General features: G+C 36.7%; 1 pseudogene; it reads left to right on the forward strand.

The window, feature by feature from the left end:
• The first annotated feature begins 10,957 nt into the window (after positions 1-10,957).
• On the forward strand, positions 10,958-17,366 carry LOC115990466 (annotated as a pseudogene).
• The last annotated feature ends 881 nt before the right edge of the window (positions 17,367-18,247 follow it).

The raw sequence follows: 18,247 nt of genomic DNA on the forward strand, positions 1-18,247 counted from the left end.
AGAAGAAGCGTGAATCACTCATATTTGATAAAATAAACTTTAAAGCACACAATAATATAATCTAATTTATCAAAGGCACTACTACAACTTCATTTAATAAAATAATTACCTAATAGTATCAACTTGCCAAAATAAATATTAATTCAATACATAAATTAATAAATAATACTAGCCAAATCAAAATTAATTTATAGAGAATCAAATATCATGGTTTATGATAAAATGTAACCAAAAAATTTTGTATTTCCTAAAAGAATGAGTTTTAATTTTCCTTGAATAATGTTGATATTCTACTATATGGGAGACTAACTTATAAAAACTGAAATTTTAAGTCATTATAGAAAAGTGATGATGATTTAATACACTTTTTCTTTTCTTTTTCTTTTTTGTGTAACTGTCTAGGATTTCAATTGAGTTATTAGATTTCTATTATTTCAAAATTTTGGGGGCTTCACTTTTTTTTAATAAAAAAATAATTATTAATTCAAATTTTTGGAACTTTCTTTTATTGGGGGCCATTGGCAATGGCTTAAGTGGCCTTGTCCAATGGTCGGTCTTAATTTATGTGGCAAATATTATAGGGTCAACAAAAACTTATATGTTTTCAATTTTATATACGATTGATTTTGTAATTGCATGCTCTAAAAACATTGTGGAAATAAATTTATGGTAAAACTTAAAAGCAATATTTTATGTGTGATTGTTTAGAGATTGGAGATGGCCGTTGGTGTTTGCCTACTGGTAAAAGATTAACACCAATAGCCTTATCCAAGCTGAAGCTAAAGCATTGAGATGGTTTGTATGTTTGGCTGTCAACCGTAGAATGTAAGATGTGAAGATAGAAGGGAATTTTCAAGTAGAAAAAGTTTAACTACAAAATTTGTTGTAGTCTTAGGTTACAACCTTACTCAATAAAATAAAAAATTACTATATATTTTGAAATTTAACCGTTGAATTTCATTATGCTCTCAATATATATGTCAAGTTTTGCGTCAATCGAATATTATTTACTATATAATCTATAAACTTATATTTTATCCATAATTTTAAACTACAAAAACTTGCAATTTAACTATTTTATTGATGATATAGCTATTGATCTTTAATTTTCTTGAAACTTTGCAAGCATGAAGGATATAAGAAGAAGATGTAATCTAATAGTGGATTTGTCAAAATTCACTTTCAATAAAAAGATATTAAGTAAAATTATAGTTTTAAATTACAACCACTTTTGTAGCTAAATTTTGTTCTTCCCAGATATGTATAAAGATAATTAAGGAAACTCGCCTTGACCACCATGCATGGAAAATCCAAGGCCTATCGGCTGATATAAAAAATTTGGCATGCCTTATCGACTGAATTACCTTCAATTTGACCTATAGAGAAGCCAATCTCGCAGCTCACTCTCTTGCGTCCACGTAGAACGACTTTGTAGTTTGTATGCAATTTTGATTCTTTTGTTGATGTAATCTGTAAAAATGCTATGGGTTTAGACTTTAACCCAGTTGTAAACTTGTAATCCCCTTTTTTTTTTCAATAATACATTTTCATTAAAAAAAAAATAATTGGAAGGGTCATATTTTTATATATTGGCATATTTGAGATCAAAACGCACTTTATATATAATTGAGTCTTAGTTTTTAGTGTGTTCAAGAAGATTTTGGTTAAATAAACAAGTGGTATTATTAAAGACACAAGACTGCTCAAGAAACTGTTCAAGAAAAGTTGAATCTACAGGTCTTGATACCTATCAACTTATCAAGAATAAATAATGTAAGGACACGATTCGTAACGAACCGTAACAGTGTTGGGTTCATACGTGAAAAGGCCCAAACAATATCATTTGTAGAGCGTGGGTTTGAAAGGCTAGGCCTTGGTCACCAGGTGGTGGGTTTTTCGTGGTGTTCACGCGTGGTTAAGTTTTCTTCACCCCGGGAATCTTTCTCCTGGAGGTGGGCTGGGAGGCTCTGGTTTTTGGCCATTTTTCCCAGCCCCTTTCTAGATTACTCCTTTTTCCTTTTATACTCGCCCGCGTTCACTGTCTTTCGCCCACGTATAGGGTCAAACTTTCCAAGATTGATACTTGTCCCATCAGCCCATACCCAAAGTCGTTGGGGGTGGTTGTAAAAGCTGAAGCATACGGCTCTGTCAGGTGCAGAGTATTGAATGACAGTAAGGGCAGCTTTCCCTGGATATTTTAGATTTTCTTTCATGTTTGGTTCCATACCGTCTTTGCCCTTCTCTCTGGTGGGACTTTGGGTCCGCCGAGGATTGAACTGTCCTCGGCTGTAACCCGAGGCCACTTTGTGCTCTATATTATCAAACTTGGGCCATAGCCCTCCTCGGCTTGCGCCTTTGGACTCCCTACGGGTAAATGGGTCTGGCCCATAAATTATTTGGGCCCCACAATAGCCCCTCAAAACCCTGCTATCCAACTTCTTAGTTGGAAAGGGGGGTTTTGGTAATACCGAGTTTTTATTATGGCTCATTCAATTCGGCCTTTCACTAATGCTGGCGGTTCTCCATCTGCCCAAGAAACGCACCGGTCTATGAGACAGTCTTTTAATTTTACTCCTGATGCGTTCTTGCCGTTTGGTTATCCAAAACGCGCTTTTAATGACCTTTATTTACGAGACTACTTTAATTCGACGGTTTGTTTTGATGAGGTGGAGAAGTGGAACTGGCATATTTGTGTTTGCAGATTCCTTTGGAGATCTGAACCTATTAAATGCCTCCCGCTCCACCCTCCGTATAAGAGGGAAGGTAGGAGGTTTTTGTTTTTTGTAAAGAGTCCCTTCTCATCCTTCTGAGATTTGAAATACTTGGCCTCCCCTAGAGTTTATTTTACCCACTAGTTTATACACTAAATCGTGATACGTTTTACCATAACAACGAGTAATGAAGGAGCCATACCCCTCCCGTAAACGCCACGTACCAATAAAGCTCATAATGGCTCGGTCAGGGCAGGGATGGCGAAGATTCAAAATCAACCTCACCTTTCTTTCAGCCAAAATCTGAAGCAGGGACTCGTCACGTCAAACTTCCGGCGTGACTAAGTCGAGGACACCCATTATTAGTACCAACCGCTCTCTTATGAGCATACCTAACATGGCACCAGTGTGCTAGGAGTCAGGACTGAGGCAGGGACCAAGTGCCCCTACTTCTTCCTCTCTTCGTTCACTGGTGTCTCATTTTGCCTCTCTTTCTTCTTCTTTCCACCACCAGATCCACCCTAGTGCTTTTCCTTCTCCCTCTTTTGCTCCTTTTTCTTTCTTTTCATCTCTTCTCTCTTCTTCTCCTCCTTCTTTTCATTCATCTCCTCCATCTTCTTCATTCATCTCCTCCATCTTCTTCTGAAGAAGGTCCTTCTCTCGATATGGGCGCTACTGAGGCAGAGTTTAGAAGGACTTCGGAGACGAGTTTAAAAAGAGACCTGACCGTTTATTTAATGTATTTTTTTTTTTTATTGTTTTGGCAATCTATCTTTTGTATAGGCTTGTTTAATCCTCTCTTTGTACGTTGTAATACATCTTTGTATTAATGAATATTGTTATCACTTTATTTCACATACTCTATCTCTATATTTCCGGAATGATAAAGCAATGAATAGACATACAATCTTGTGAATGAAAAGATTTTTTTTTAAACTGTGGCCGACGTCTAGGAATAAAGTCCCAGTTAATAGAAAGATCTTGCTCTGCGCTTATAAAAACAATCCGGCTTAATAATATTGAATCAAACAAAAGATACTTAGGGCTGAAACTCCCATTAGGCAGGAAAAGAAAGGACATTATGATGGGTCTACTGAGTCGGTCTGGCACCATACCGCCGACCTAAGAGTACAATACTTGGGGCCATAATCCCTTATCCAAGAGAAAGGCGCTATTATGTATTGATAAGTGCTGCTCGGCATAGTAATATAGCATTTGAATCAATGACACTTAGGGCCAAAATGCTTGCTAAGAAAAAGATATCACCATAACCTTAATAGAGTTGTTTGGCACAACAATGCCGACCTGTAAAAAAAACGATACTTACCCCAAAATTGGCCAAGATGATAGCTCAATGCACGATGCAGTGTAGGAAGTAATCATCCGAGGACATATCACCCGCAAAATGAACAGCCCCCCTAGGCTACTAAATAGTGACGCGTTTCAACATTTTCTTAACACTCCTATTGGCATTAACCTTTTACAGTTTTTGAGCCGAGGACTGAGCAACTTAGAATTGTTATTAAGTAGCCAACCTTACAAAAACTCAATCTTCTTCTCATCCAAGAAATTGGTTGCCCAAGTAGTTGGTTTCCCCATAGGCTTGAGTCCGAGGACCATGCAATGCCTTGGTTCTGTCCAAAACCTAGTTTTCCTCATCCAAGTAGTTGGTTTCCCCATAGGCTTGAGTCTGAGGACTATGCAAAGCCTTGGTTCTGTCCAAAACCTTGTTTTCCTCATCCAAGTAGTTGGTTTCCCCATAGGCTTGAGTCCGAGGACTATGCAATGCCTTGGTTCTGTCCAAAACCTAGTTTTCCTCATCCAGGTAGTTGGTTTCCCCATAGGCTTGAGTCCGAGGACTATGCAATGCCTTGGTTCTGTCCAAAACCTAGTTTTCCTCATCCAAGTAGTTGGTTTCCCCATAGGCTTGAGTCCGAGGACTATGCAATGCCTTGGTTCTGTCCAAAACCTAGTTTTCCTCATCCAGGTAGTTGGTTTCCCCATAGGCTTGAGTCCGAGGACCATGCAATGCCTTGGTTCTGTCCAAAACCTAGTTTTCTCATCCAGGTAGTTGGTTTCCCCATAGGCTTGAGTCCGAGGACCATGCAATGCCTTGGTTCTGTCCAAAACCTAGTTTTCCTCATCCAAGTAGTTGGTTTCCCCATAGGCTTGAGTCCGAGGACCATGCAATGCCTTGGTTCTGTCCAAAACCTAGTTTTCTCATCCAAGTAGTTGGTTTCCCCATAGGCTTGAGTTCGAGGACCATGCAATGCCTTGGTTCTGTCCAAAACCTAGTTTTCATCATCCAGGTAGTTGGTTTCTCCATAGGCTTGAGTCCGAGGACCATGCAATGCCTTGGTTCTGTCCAAAACCTAGTTTTCATCATCCAAGTAATTGGTTTCTCCATAGGCTTGAATCCGAGGACCATGCAATGCCTTGGTTCTGTCCAAAACCTAGTTTTCATCATCCAGGTAGTTGGTTTCCCATAGGCTTGAGTCCGAGGACCATGCAATGCCTTGGTTCTGTCCAAAACCTAGTTTTCATCATCCAGGTAGTTGGTTTCTCCATAGGCTTGAGTCCGAGGACCATGCAATGCCTTGGTTCTGTCCAAAACCTAGTTTTCCTCATCCAAGTAGTTGGTTTCCCTATAGGCTTGAGTCCGAGGACCATGCAATGTCTTGGTTCTGTCCAAAACCTAGTTTTCCTCATCCAGGTAGTTGGTTTCCCCATAGGCTTGAGTCTGAGGACTATGCAATGCCTTGGTTCTGTCCAAAACCTAGTTTTCCTCATCTAGGTAGTTGGTTTCCCCATAGGCTTGAGTCCGAGGACCATGCAATGTCTTGGTTCTGTCCAAAACCTAGTTTTCCTCATCCAAGTAGTTGGTTTCTCCATAGGCTTGAGTCCGAGGACCATGCATTGCCTTGGTTCTGTCCAAAACCTAGTTTTCTCATCCAGGTAGTTGGTTTCCCCATAGGCTTGAGTCCGAGGACCATGCAATGCCTTGGTTCTGTCCAAAACCTAGTTTTCATCATCCAGGTAGTTGGTTTCTCCATAGGCTTGAGTCCGAGGACCATGCAATGCCTTGGTTCTGTCCAAAACCTAGTTTTCATCATCCAGGTAGTTGGTTTCTCCATAGGCTTGAGTCCGAGGACCATGCAATGCCTTAGGTTCTGTCCAAAACCTAGTTTTCATCATCCAGGTAGTTGGTTTCTCCATAGGCTTGAGTCCGAGGACCATGCAATGCCTTGGTTCTGTCCAAAACCTAGTTTTCATCATCCAGGTAGTTGGTTTCTCCATAGGCTTGAGTCCGAGGACCATGCAATGCCTTAGTTCTGTCCAAAACCTAGTTTTCCTCATCCAAGTAGTTGGTTTCCCCATAGGCTTGAGTCCGAGGACCATGCAATGCCTTGGTTCTGTCCAAAACCTAGTTTTCATCATCCAGGTAGTTGGTTTCTCCATAGGTTTGAGTCCGAGGACCATGCAATGCCTTGGTTCTGTCCAAAACCTAGTTTTCATCATCCAGGTAGTTGGTTTCTCCATAGGCTTGAGTCTGAGGACCATGCAATGCCTTGGTTTTATCCAAAACCTAGTTTTCCTCATCCAAGTAGTTGGTTTCCCCATAGGCTTGAGTCCGTGGACCATGCAATGCCTTGGTTCTGTCCAAAACCTAGTTTCCTTTGGCGCTGGACCTTGGCTTTAGGGGAGTTAGCTCCTCGGCCAAGCCCCTAGAATTATCCGGGCGATTAACGCTACCAAGCGTAGCCCCTAGTCAAGAAGCATAGCCCCTAGCGGAATTTTACTCTAAAACTCTATAACCAGTTGTCAAAAATGACAAGAGAACTCTCTCGACCCCCCGCCTATGCCAACACACAAGCCTTTCCCACAGACGGCGCCAATTGTAAGGACACGATTCGTAACGAACCGTAACAGTGTTGGGTTCGCACGTGAAAAGGCCCAAACAATATCATTTATAAAGCGTGGGTTTGAAAGGCTAGGCCTTGATCACCAGGTGGTGGGTTTTTCGTGGTGTTCACGCGTGGTTAAGTTTTCTTCACCCCAGGAATCTTTCTCCTGGAGGTGGGCTGGGAGGCTCTGGTTTTTGGCCATTTTTCCCAGCCCCTTTCTAGATTACTCCTTTTTCCTTTTATACTCGCCCGCGTTCACTGTCCTTCGCCCACGTATAGGGTCAAACTTTTCAAGATTGATACTTGTCCCATCAGCCCATACCCAAAGTCGTTGGAGGTGGTTGTAAAAGCTGAAGCATACGGCTCTGTCAGGTGCAGAGTATTGAATGGCAGTAAGGGCAGCTTTCCCTGGATATTTTAGATTTTCTTTCAAGTTTGGTTCCATACCGTCTTTGCCCTTCTCTCTGGTGGGACTTTGGGTCCGTCGAGGATTGAACTGTCCTCGGCTGTAACCCGAGGCCACTTTGTGCTCTATATTATCAAACTTGGGTCATAGCCCTCCTCGGCTTGGGCCTTTGGACTCCCTACGGGTAAATGGGCCTGGCCCATAAATTATTTGGGCCCCACAAATAAATTTCAATAACTAGCTCGACACCTTTTAAAATTTTTTTTTTTTTTTTTTAAATCACCTTTAACGAAGTGTGTTTATCTTGCTCCAACGCTAGTGGAATTTTCTGCGGGGATGAAGACGTAAATTTAGAAGAATGACAATAGGTGTGTCTCTACTCTCTAATCTATATGGTGCTTTTGCACTATAAAAAGTGCATTGAGATCCTTAAAATTATTTTAATAAAAATTGTTAAACATTTGGTACTTTTGCTAAATAGATTTTAAGGGTTTTTTTAAAAAAAAACTAAAATTAACTTTAAGGTTAAAGTAGTTAAAGTTTAAAATTTTCAAAAGCTCTTCAGATCGAAATTGTTTGATTTGTGAATCCAAAACTTTTTAAATACCATTCACTATAATTTGCTATTCAAAATGCTAAAGAGTTTTCTAGATAAACCTCCATAATGAAAAATCTTTACTACTAATTATAAAAGCTTTTTGATGAACTTTTTTTTTTTTGATGAACTACTAATTATGAAAGGTTATTAGTGAGACACTGAGATCCATACATTATAATGAGGATGATACATATGCTGGCCAACACGATCAAGATACCTTCTCCTGGAACAAATCTTGAAATGTCTTATAATTTGTGGCTCAAATGCTATTCTTATTCCTCATGCGCCCTGTCAATCTTTGAAATTGAGGAAGAAAAAAATCAATAGAATTTTTAGATTTACTATTAAATATTTGTTTATTTACTTATTTAGATGAAAATGTCATTATAATCTGATAAAATGAAGCTTCAAAAAATTTGAATAAACAACAACAATGTGCTACAGTGAAAAGAAAAGAAAAAATTAATTTCGATTATTTACAATTTTTTCAAAATTTATCTTAGATTCTTTACTATTATAGCTTATTCAATTAAAACATATATACATACATATATATATATATATATAGTTTTTCTCAGTTTATTTTTTAAGTGATATAAATTAATGAAAAATAAGTTATCCCATACGAGTAATTTTAGTGAGGGTGGGGAATTATTTCACACATTGCAATTTGGAAGTCGAATTCTTGTAACCATTAAAGTTCTCCAAAATTTAATCTCATACATCTCAACTTTTTTATTTCCTACTTCTTTTTACTATATGGGTAATTTTTTTCATACATATATATATATATATATATATTCTTTTTTTCCCTTTTTTTTAATTTCCGATAAAATTATCTAACTTACAAACTAAGTGGATATCAGGTAAAATGGTTGAAGGGGTGTTTGAGGAACCATAAAGGATTGAAAGCTTCTAGAGAGAGAGAGAGTATTAATGTGTGTGTGTTTATATGGGTTAATGATACAAATTTGTGTTTGTTGGTATATAATTATCTTTATTTCATGTGCTTTGATTTCTTTCACATTTAACAATATCACACTATTTCACAAAAGTGTGAAATAATAATTTTTATTAAAAATGGTTGAAGTCCTGTAGCTGAGGAGGTGTTTGGGGAACCATAAAGAATTGAGAGCTTCTGGAGAGAAAGTGTGTGTATGTGTTAATGATTCAAATTTGTGGTAGTTGGAATATGATTCTTTTTATTTCAAGGGCATTGATTCTTTCACAGTCAAAATTATATTGTATTTATAATAATAATAATTTTTTAACCTTATAATAAAAAGCTATTATTATGGAAAAAACATCATAAGTCAAAATTCTATTGTATTTATAATAATAATAATAATAATAATAATAATAATAATAGTGAAAAACATTACTATTTGCATGGTCCTTTATGTCAATGTTGCTGGACTGTTGGGAAGGCAAACTGTGCCCATGTTCTAGCAAATTGGGCCTTTTCGTGTAATGTAACTGGTGGTGTGTTTTCTTGCATTCCACCCTGCCTTTTGTGTAATGAAAAGGGAATGTTGTTGTTTAATGTTATTTTGTTACTAATAAAACTTGTTTTGAATTAAAATAGAATAAAATAAATCAATTGGCAGCTTCACCCCTTGGGTGGGTGGAGGTGGTATTACATTTAACGGATTAATGTTACTTATATTTGTAACATTCCTCTTATATAGAATAGAGGTGGGTCATATCCACCCCATGAGAATAGATATTACATACAATAAATCTCTTAGATAGTGCATGCATAAGTAATTTTAATATCTTTGCCTACAAAATAAAAAAGAAAAAGAAATATGTTACTCCAATTTAGTCAACATCTTTGGTTGTCATGACAATGGATTGTGTATGATAGTGTGATTACTCCTAACTAGTACAAGAAGAAATAATTAATATTTGCACTAAAAATTAGTATGTAGGTCTCTCAATTTTTCAATACTAGGATCTGAAATATAATATTTAACTTATGTCCTTGTTACGCATAGATTTCACATTAATGACAATGATTGTGGTGGTTTCATTAACAAAGTGGGAACAAGGTCAAGTGGTATTTTACATTGGGTTAAGGTGTTTTGACTCTTATACTGTTTTCTAAACCGAACCAGACCACTTGATTCAATCGGGTTAATCATGCTTCAATTCAAGGGCTTGTTTTTTAATCATAAAGAATCATATATTTTAGTAAAATTTAAGAACTAGGTGAACCGTGGTTGAACTAGCCAATTCTTCAAAGTTGATAGTGGTTCAACTACGGTGTCGACTAATTTTTTGTTATTATTATTATATTATAAAGAATCCAATGTTTTATTTGAACTAAATATTATGAACCGTACGTGGTTGAACTAATCAATTCTTTAGAACCGATGCTTCATGATGCTCTAACATAGACAACTATTATATTTGAATTAAACTTAAAAGGATCGAAATATATTTGCAAAATAATATGGTACATACCAATAAAATAAATAATCTTTCATTATAACTGATATATTCATTTTCCTGTCAAAAAAAAAAAAAATTGATATATTCACAGTTTTTCATTATTTATTTTATTGTAATTAGTCATCTCTAAATAGAGAATATATAATTTTAAAAAAATTAATTACAACTATATACATTCATTGTGGCTATACATACTTCAAATTACAATATTGAATGTAAAATTTTCAAAATTATTTGTATGTTTTATATTTACTTTTCAAATTAATTGTGGCTATACATACTTCACATAATGCTTTCTTATTTTCTATCTTTCTTCTATAACTTGTAAAAATATGCTTGAATATTTTAATTTCCCTATTTTTTTTAATAAATAATGTTGGACAAATTTATTTTGTTTATTTGTATTTTGTTAATTATTAAATTAATTATAATGTCATCATGGTTTGACTTCCAGTTGAACTCCGATACAACTTTAAAACCTTGAACCTCTTCTTTTTTTGGTTCTTTAGATGGTTTGGCTTGTATAATCTTTCTACTTATCAAATAGTGAGACTACAATCAAGCATTGAAGTGTGAAATGCTAACTTTAAGGAAAATCAATACAAAAATAAAATGTGCCTTTTTATGATTGAGGAGCCAAAGATGTCCATTCAGTTTGTTTGGGGTTTGGCAAGTGCCCCAAAAATAAATAAATAATAAAAAAAGCCAGTTTGATTCTTTTTTTATTTTAATGAGTCCCATACCCAAAAGAAAAAATAAGAAGACAAGAAAACTTTTTCCTCTCCATGTTAATGGGAAAAATATACCTTGCATCGGGTATATGTTTCCTCTCTCTCACAATTGGTGGGACCCTCCAGTTGTGAGAGAGGAGAACATATACCCAATGCAGGGTATACCTTCTCTTGTTAATGTAACTCTCAATAAATAAGTAAATAGTATAGTGTATCCAAATGCACAAATAGTTCTTAGATGGAATCACTTTCTTCAAACTAGATTCCCCTCAAACTTTTTATAAGTATGGTGCGTTTTCTCCACACACCGAAACCAAAAAAAAAAAAATCATATAACTAATAAATGTACAAAATTAAACAACTTGTATGACTAAACCCCTAACACGTGATTTGAACCTAGCAAACATATATACCCTGTGAAACCCCAGCAGGACTCAAGGAGCTAAGAGATGAGGAATTAAGGGAACTCAGAGGTGATAGAAAAGGACTCAGAATGCCATCCGATAAAATATATTACCATGATGTGTACAACGACTTAGGAGACCCAGTTAAGGGATTCGAATACATGAGGCCAACACTTGAAGCTGAAAAGAACCCTCATCCAAGACGCTGTTGCACTAGGTGCCCTCATACTAGTACAGGTGAGTGTGATTTTTATAGGTCTTTATTGTTTACTTCTTATGCTTGTTGAATATTGTAAACTTCTTGGAAAACCTTCATCGGTTAAATTTGAAATAGTGGACATTTAAAAATGCAACCTAGGAAATAGGGTTCCTAGAATACACATGCAATAGAAATAGAGGACGAAATAAACTTCTGAAATTCTTGAAAACAAGAAGTGTAGGAGGATAGTCAAGCTTATGGAGTCCGAAGTGCACAACTCAGTGAAAATTATTTTTATATATATTCTAATATGGGAAGAAACATGCAATGTAATTAAGTTAATTTTTCTTCATTGGCAATTTGGCATAGATATAAATGTAGAGTCACGACCACATTCTTTCAAGCCAATATACGTGCCGAGAGATGAAGCATTGGAGAAGGGCAAGAGAGATGCTTTCAATTTAGGGAATTTGAAGGGAATACTTCGGAATATAATTCCTTCCTAAATATTACAGATACTGGCTATTGTAAAGGTTTTTCTGACCTTAACAACCTCTACAATGAGAGGACTCTTGTTGGAATGAAGTCTCAAGATAGAAGGAGTCAAATGAAGCGTTCATTGCCAATGATGATTGTTGAGGTCCAAAATGTGACAAGAAGCCAGGCCCGTGGACATAAAGAAAGCCCAGCCCATGGGAAAGAGAAGGGAAGGCTTGGGGGCCTAAAAGGAAAGGAAGCTTGGCCCAACAAAACAAAGAGGACATGATGGCCCATGAAGGCCCAGTAAGATAAGGAAGAATAAAAGATCCAGGAAGCCTAGGAAGGGAGTGAATTTGGGCCTAAACCGTACATGGGTCCTCCAATCCTAGAGAGTGGATCCTTAAGAGGGGCTAGAGGATACTGAATAAGATGTGGACAGCTCAAGAAATGGTCTAAGAATAAGGCATGCGTATTTTAAAAAGGCATAAGAAATGAAGGACGTCCTATCCAGGTCAAGTCCCTGGGATCCAAAAGATAGTGACAAGGACAGATGATGGCTTCAAGATCAATACATGATGAGAAGGAGCAAGGGACCTCGAGTAAGGCAGAGGATATGAAATAAGAGGAAGATGATTAGAAACCTTTTCAAGCACACCATTTGTAAGAAGGAAACTGTCCATTTTCAGAAAATGGCCAAATTGTGAAAAGTCAAATCAATGTCTTGGAGCCTTTGAAGTGTCCCTTTTAAGGCCTTGGAAGAAGAATAAGAAACATTGACCTCAAGGGGAGTCTGGGTTTACCCAAAAAAGGAGCTCCCGCAAGTGGAAAGTCAGTAGATGAACTTTCAGCCGTCAATTCCTAGGAATGTGAAATACGAGGAAACAAGAAAAAGACTAACCACCAATGTTTTAGACAAAGTACTGGCTCAAGTACCCAGAAGAATCAAGGGATAAAATATTGATTTAAAGAGCCTTCAAAGAGCACTATAAAAGGGGTGAGCCTAAGGTGAAGAGGGGCAGAGATATTCAGGCAAGTAATCAAGAGAAAAAAACACAAGAAAAAGGATCTTAAATCCCTAGTTGAGTTCATTAAGAATAAAGACATTAACCAAAGATCCTGGGATAAGATATCTAAGGAGCCACTTGAATTCAAATCAACTTAAACCTCACGTCTTGAAACCCAAAAGTTGATTACTCAAGTCTGTGATCTTTTTGAGCTTTATTGAGCCTTGTGAAACATCCTCAGAGAACAAGATCTAATGTACTCTAATTACTTGACTTAATCAAATGCAACATAATCCTCTTTGAGATATTTATAATCACCTTTGTTTACTTTACATTGTGTATTTGTTCCTTGTTATTTGCTCAACCTATATATGTGTGTGTCTGTGTGTGTTGTAAAGTTCATTTGTCTTATGCACAAATTGGTTCGTATAACGGCCTAAGAGGGTCACGGTGAGCCAAGCCTAATCCAACCAATATTCATTAACCCCTTTTTGGCGACCCATGATCCCCTATCAGTGCTAAGCCTAGGAACCGTCAAATGAAGGACCTACAATGATAAGCAAGATGCAAGAGTCCATAGAAGAATTCTTCAAGTTTGACCCCCCCACAGATCATCTCTAGTAAGTATCATTTTAAGAATATTCTTTCTAGCATTTTAATAACATAAAATAAATAAACATATTAGGTCAATTATTTTCCCCCAACCCCCTTTAATGAGATAGGTTTTACAGGTGAAAATTTGATATTTTATGTAGGATTAGGGAGAGGGGTGGGACAAGTCAAACCCCAAACATCTTCATTTAAAACATTAAAAAATACCATTTGATCGTTATCGACTGAGGTTTCACATTTAAAATTGTGGGAGGCGGAAATGTTTTAGGAAAAGGTCTACTTCTAGAACATGGTACTTAAAGCCTCTTATTGACAGGGTCAATTATTTGTTATTAGCAACTTTGTATATTTTACTATCCCTAAGAAGCACAAGCACAAACACAAAATGAGACACGATCGTTCTTGAAAAACTATGATAATACACAGAAATTAAATATTATTTTTAGGTATAGTTTGCCACTCCACAGTTGTGAGTGTCAAAAGTTAAAGGTGTGTTTGGTAAACTGTAATAAGTACTATAATGTAATAGTTATTCCTATAATTTAACTATTTAATAGTTTAGTTATGTTTTTATTAAAGGAAATAGTCATTCCTTATGAATAACTATTCTTTAAAATGAGGAATAATTATTCATCTCTAAACTGTTGTAATAATTATTCCTTAGTAAGTGTATTAATTTCTAAAATTAATACATTTTCAAATAAACAAACTTTCCGTATGTAAATAACAATTATGAAAATAAAAAATCATAAATAAATAAATAAATAACTAATCTCTCTTTCAAATTTAAAAAATATTATTTTTTAAGCTATATAATTATATAAGTAAGATATCTCCTAAAATATATTTCAAGTTTGATTTAAAATGTTTTCATTCCATTGTCTTCAAAGTTTTATTATTGTGTTGTCACCAAACTAATGAATAGTAGTAAGTATTACATTACAACATCTTATATTTCTTTTAATACATATTCTTATTCTTATGTAATTACCGTTACAAACGTGCCCTAAGTAAATTGGCTTTTTCCCTGAGACCGTATCTTAAAAAGTGTCCACTCCTGTAGTTTTCCGAATTAAAAGATAACAGTTTTTTCCTAATTAAAAAGATAACAGTTTTTTCCTAACACTGCATAAACACGCATGCAACCATGCCTAAGTTGTAGGACACAGAACCTCGGCCTTTTTCTTGGTCGTGCCCAAGCCTTCCCCCACCCTTTTTAATTCAGCAATATATATGTATCTGTGCTTATGTATACTCCATAAATGACTTACCTTTCTATGCACAGTCCGTGTGGGTTAGCAACTCTGGTTTTTCAAGAAATTATTTGCTTTTATATATATCACAAAGCACTCATGGGTTATGGACAAATACTCTTTCCCCAAACTGGGAAAGAAGAATTCTTTATAGTTCTCCTTTTGTACTGTCATAATTGATGGCTCAACCTCCATCAAAACTATTAACACAGTTTTTTATGCATTTTCGTATAAAGCCATCAGCCCATCCAGCACCTATAGCTGTATGCATTCAACTAATATTTTATCTAAGACCATACCTCTTGTTTCAGGAGATACATCTTGTTTGTTACAAGATGATCAATTTAGCCATCAAGCACTTGCAGGCATAAACCCTTTAGGCATTGAAAGGCTTAAGGTAAGCACAGGTTTTTGTCACTGAAAATACTTGCTTTCTCCTGAATAAAAACAAAAGTTAAACGATGATCACAAACTAACAAGTGAGTGCTTTCTTTTTTTAATCCTGTCTCTTTGAAAAGGATTTTCCAACTGTAAGCAAATTGGATCCCTCCATCTACGGCCCACAAGAATCAGCACTCAGAGAAGAACATATTAAAGGCCATCTAAATGTGATGTCTGTGCAACAGGTAATGAAGCGCTGAACCAAATAAACAGTTTACTTTTTGTTAAAATAAGTAGAGAAAGAGAGAGAGAATTTTTTTTTAATAGATTAAGATTTATTTTCATATCTAATTAACTTTCTTTCTTATATATTTTTCAGGCAATAGAAGAGAATAAGTTGTTCATACTAGACTATCATGACATGTACCTCCCATTTCTCAACCAAATTAACAGCCTTGATGACCAGAAAGCCTATGGAACTCGAACAATTTTCTTCTTGACATCAATGGGAACTTTGAAGCCCATTGCTATCAAACTCAGTCTTCCACCAGTAGATCCAAATTCCACTTCAAAGCAGGTTCTCACCCCACCTGTTGATGCTATGACAAACTGGCTTTGGCAGCTTGGTAAAGCCCATGTTTGCTCCAATGACTCCGGTGTTCATCTTCTTGTTCATCATTGGTATGCTAAATCCATCCCCCTATTATGTTATATGAGACAAAATCAAATTTAGCCTTAGCCCAAGATTTATACTAAAATCCTAGAACGGACCAAAGCTGGCTCCATTACGGCAATACTTTAGACAATCATATGATAGGCTTTGAATATATCAAGTACAATGTTATGAAATGATCAACTTACCCTTCTAACCAAGGAAGAGTCTAAATGATTGAACAGGCTGTGCACCCATGCCTGCATGGAACCATTTATAATAGCTGCTCACCGGCATCTGAGTGCAATGCACCCCATATACAAATTTCTGGATCCTCGCATGCGATACACATTGAAGATAAATGCACTGGCCCATGAAAGTCTCAACAATGCTGGAGGAATCATAGAGACTGAATTCACACCCAGAAAAAACTGCATGCAGATTAGTTGTGCTGCCTATACAGATTGGTGACGGTTTGACCTAGAGGGCCTTCCCGCAGGTCTCATTAGGAGGTTCAGGACAAAATGCTTATTTTAATTCCCGTAATCTATATAATTTTCTCACAAAAGTGGATGGCCACAAGACTTAACCCTACTTACGTTTCAATGTAGAGGAGTAGTGATACCAGACCCAACTCAAGCCCATGGGATAAGACTACTGATTGAAGACTATCCTTATGCAATCGATGGACTCCTCATATGGTCTGCCATTCAGACATTGGTTCAAAGCTATGTGAACTACTACTACCAAGACCCAAGTGCAGTCTGTTCAGATACAGAACTCCAGGCTTGGTACAATGAGTCCATCAATGTAGGCCATGCTGATCTGCGACATGCTAGCTGGTGGCCCAAACTCACTACTCCTGAAAATCTTACCTCCATACTTACCACCATAATCTGGCTTGCATCAACTCAGCATGCGGCATTGAACTTTGGGCAGTATCCCTACGATGGTTACGTCCCAGCCCAGCCACCACTTATGTGACAACTGATGCCAAAGGAGCATGATCCTGAGTACACAAATTATGTCAAGGATCCACAGGGATACTTTTTATCATCATTGCCAAGTTGGAGTCAAATAACAAAATATATAGCTGTGATTGACATAATTTCATCACACTCACCTGATGAAGAATACCTTGGAATGAGAAAAGATTTGTCAACCTGGTCAGGAGACCCTGAGATCCTCAAGGCATTCTACAGATTTTCAATGGAGATAAGAAGAATTGACAAGGAGATTGAGAAGAAAAACTCTGATATAAGCCTTAGGAACAGATGTGGGGCAAGAAATTCACCATATGAGCTGCTCATACCAAGCTCAGGACCTGGGGTTACCTGCAGAGGGGTGCCCAATAGCATAACAGGGTAAGAAATGGACTTATGAATGAAAAATTCTCCAGATTATTTTATCTATCTGATTATGATTATTCACTAGTGTAGTTACTAAAGCTATAGAGACAATATAAAATAGTTATTAATTCCAGGACTCAAATAACATCTTCTCAATTTAAAAATGAAAGTGAGCTACTCATTGACATTTTTTTTTTTTTGATAAGTAAGAGAATTATATTAAAACCTCAAAAAAACAAAAGGACAAACAGAGAGTACAGAGGAGGAAACAAAAAAAGAAGAAGAAAAGTAGAACACAATAAAACAAGCGAAGCCAACAAAGAACTAATTACAAAGAAGAGAACTAAGGAACATAGGGATAGAATCACTAGAGGTGAGTCCCCAAGCCCTAGACCAATCAAAAAGAGAGCCACTAAAGTAAGCAAGCAGTTGGTCATCAGTTTTGTCCCTGTCGTCAAAAGTACGCCAGTTTCGCTCCCTCCAAATGCACCACATTAGGCACAACGGAGCTAGATTCCAAACTCTAGAAGAGTGCTTTCCGAGCCAGTTCCACCAGCCGAAAAGCGTATCTGCAATCGATCTTGGCAAGACCCAAGAAATCCCAAAAGATCTAAACACCAGGCTCCACAACTGAAAAGCTTTTCCACAATGAAGAAGCAAGTGATTCGCCGTCTCCCCATTACTACGGCACAAAATGCACCGATCAAGGAAAGCTTTGGTGAATTATATTGAGCCAGAGCCTATCAAAACCCAACAAACCTTAGCAAACTGAAGTCTAAATTAACACACACAGCACCTATCTTGTGTATGCAACACTTTGGTCCACACAAGTCATCAAGAATCATAAATTTTACACCTGTTTTTATTAGCAGCCAACTACTTATTTATTTATAGATAAAGGCAACATGTAATAAACATATCAGGTTAACTTATGTCTGCAAAATCAACATCATGATCCAAATTAACAAATAGATGGGGATACATTTATTGAAAAGAAATAGTAACACTCCATTTTCTTCTATATCGGTGGTGGTGGTGGTGGTGCGGTGACAATGGTGGCAGTAGTGGTAGTCGTGGCAGTAGCACAAAGGACTGGAAATGGTGATGG

This window comes from Quercus lobata, chromosome 5 (genome assembly GCF_001633185.2).
Source record: "Quercus lobata isolate SW786 chromosome 5, ValleyOak3.0 Primary Assembly, whole genome shotgun sequence".
Lineage (NCBI taxonomy): Eukaryota > Viridiplantae > Streptophyta > Magnoliopsida > Fagales > Fagaceae > Quercus > Quercus lobata.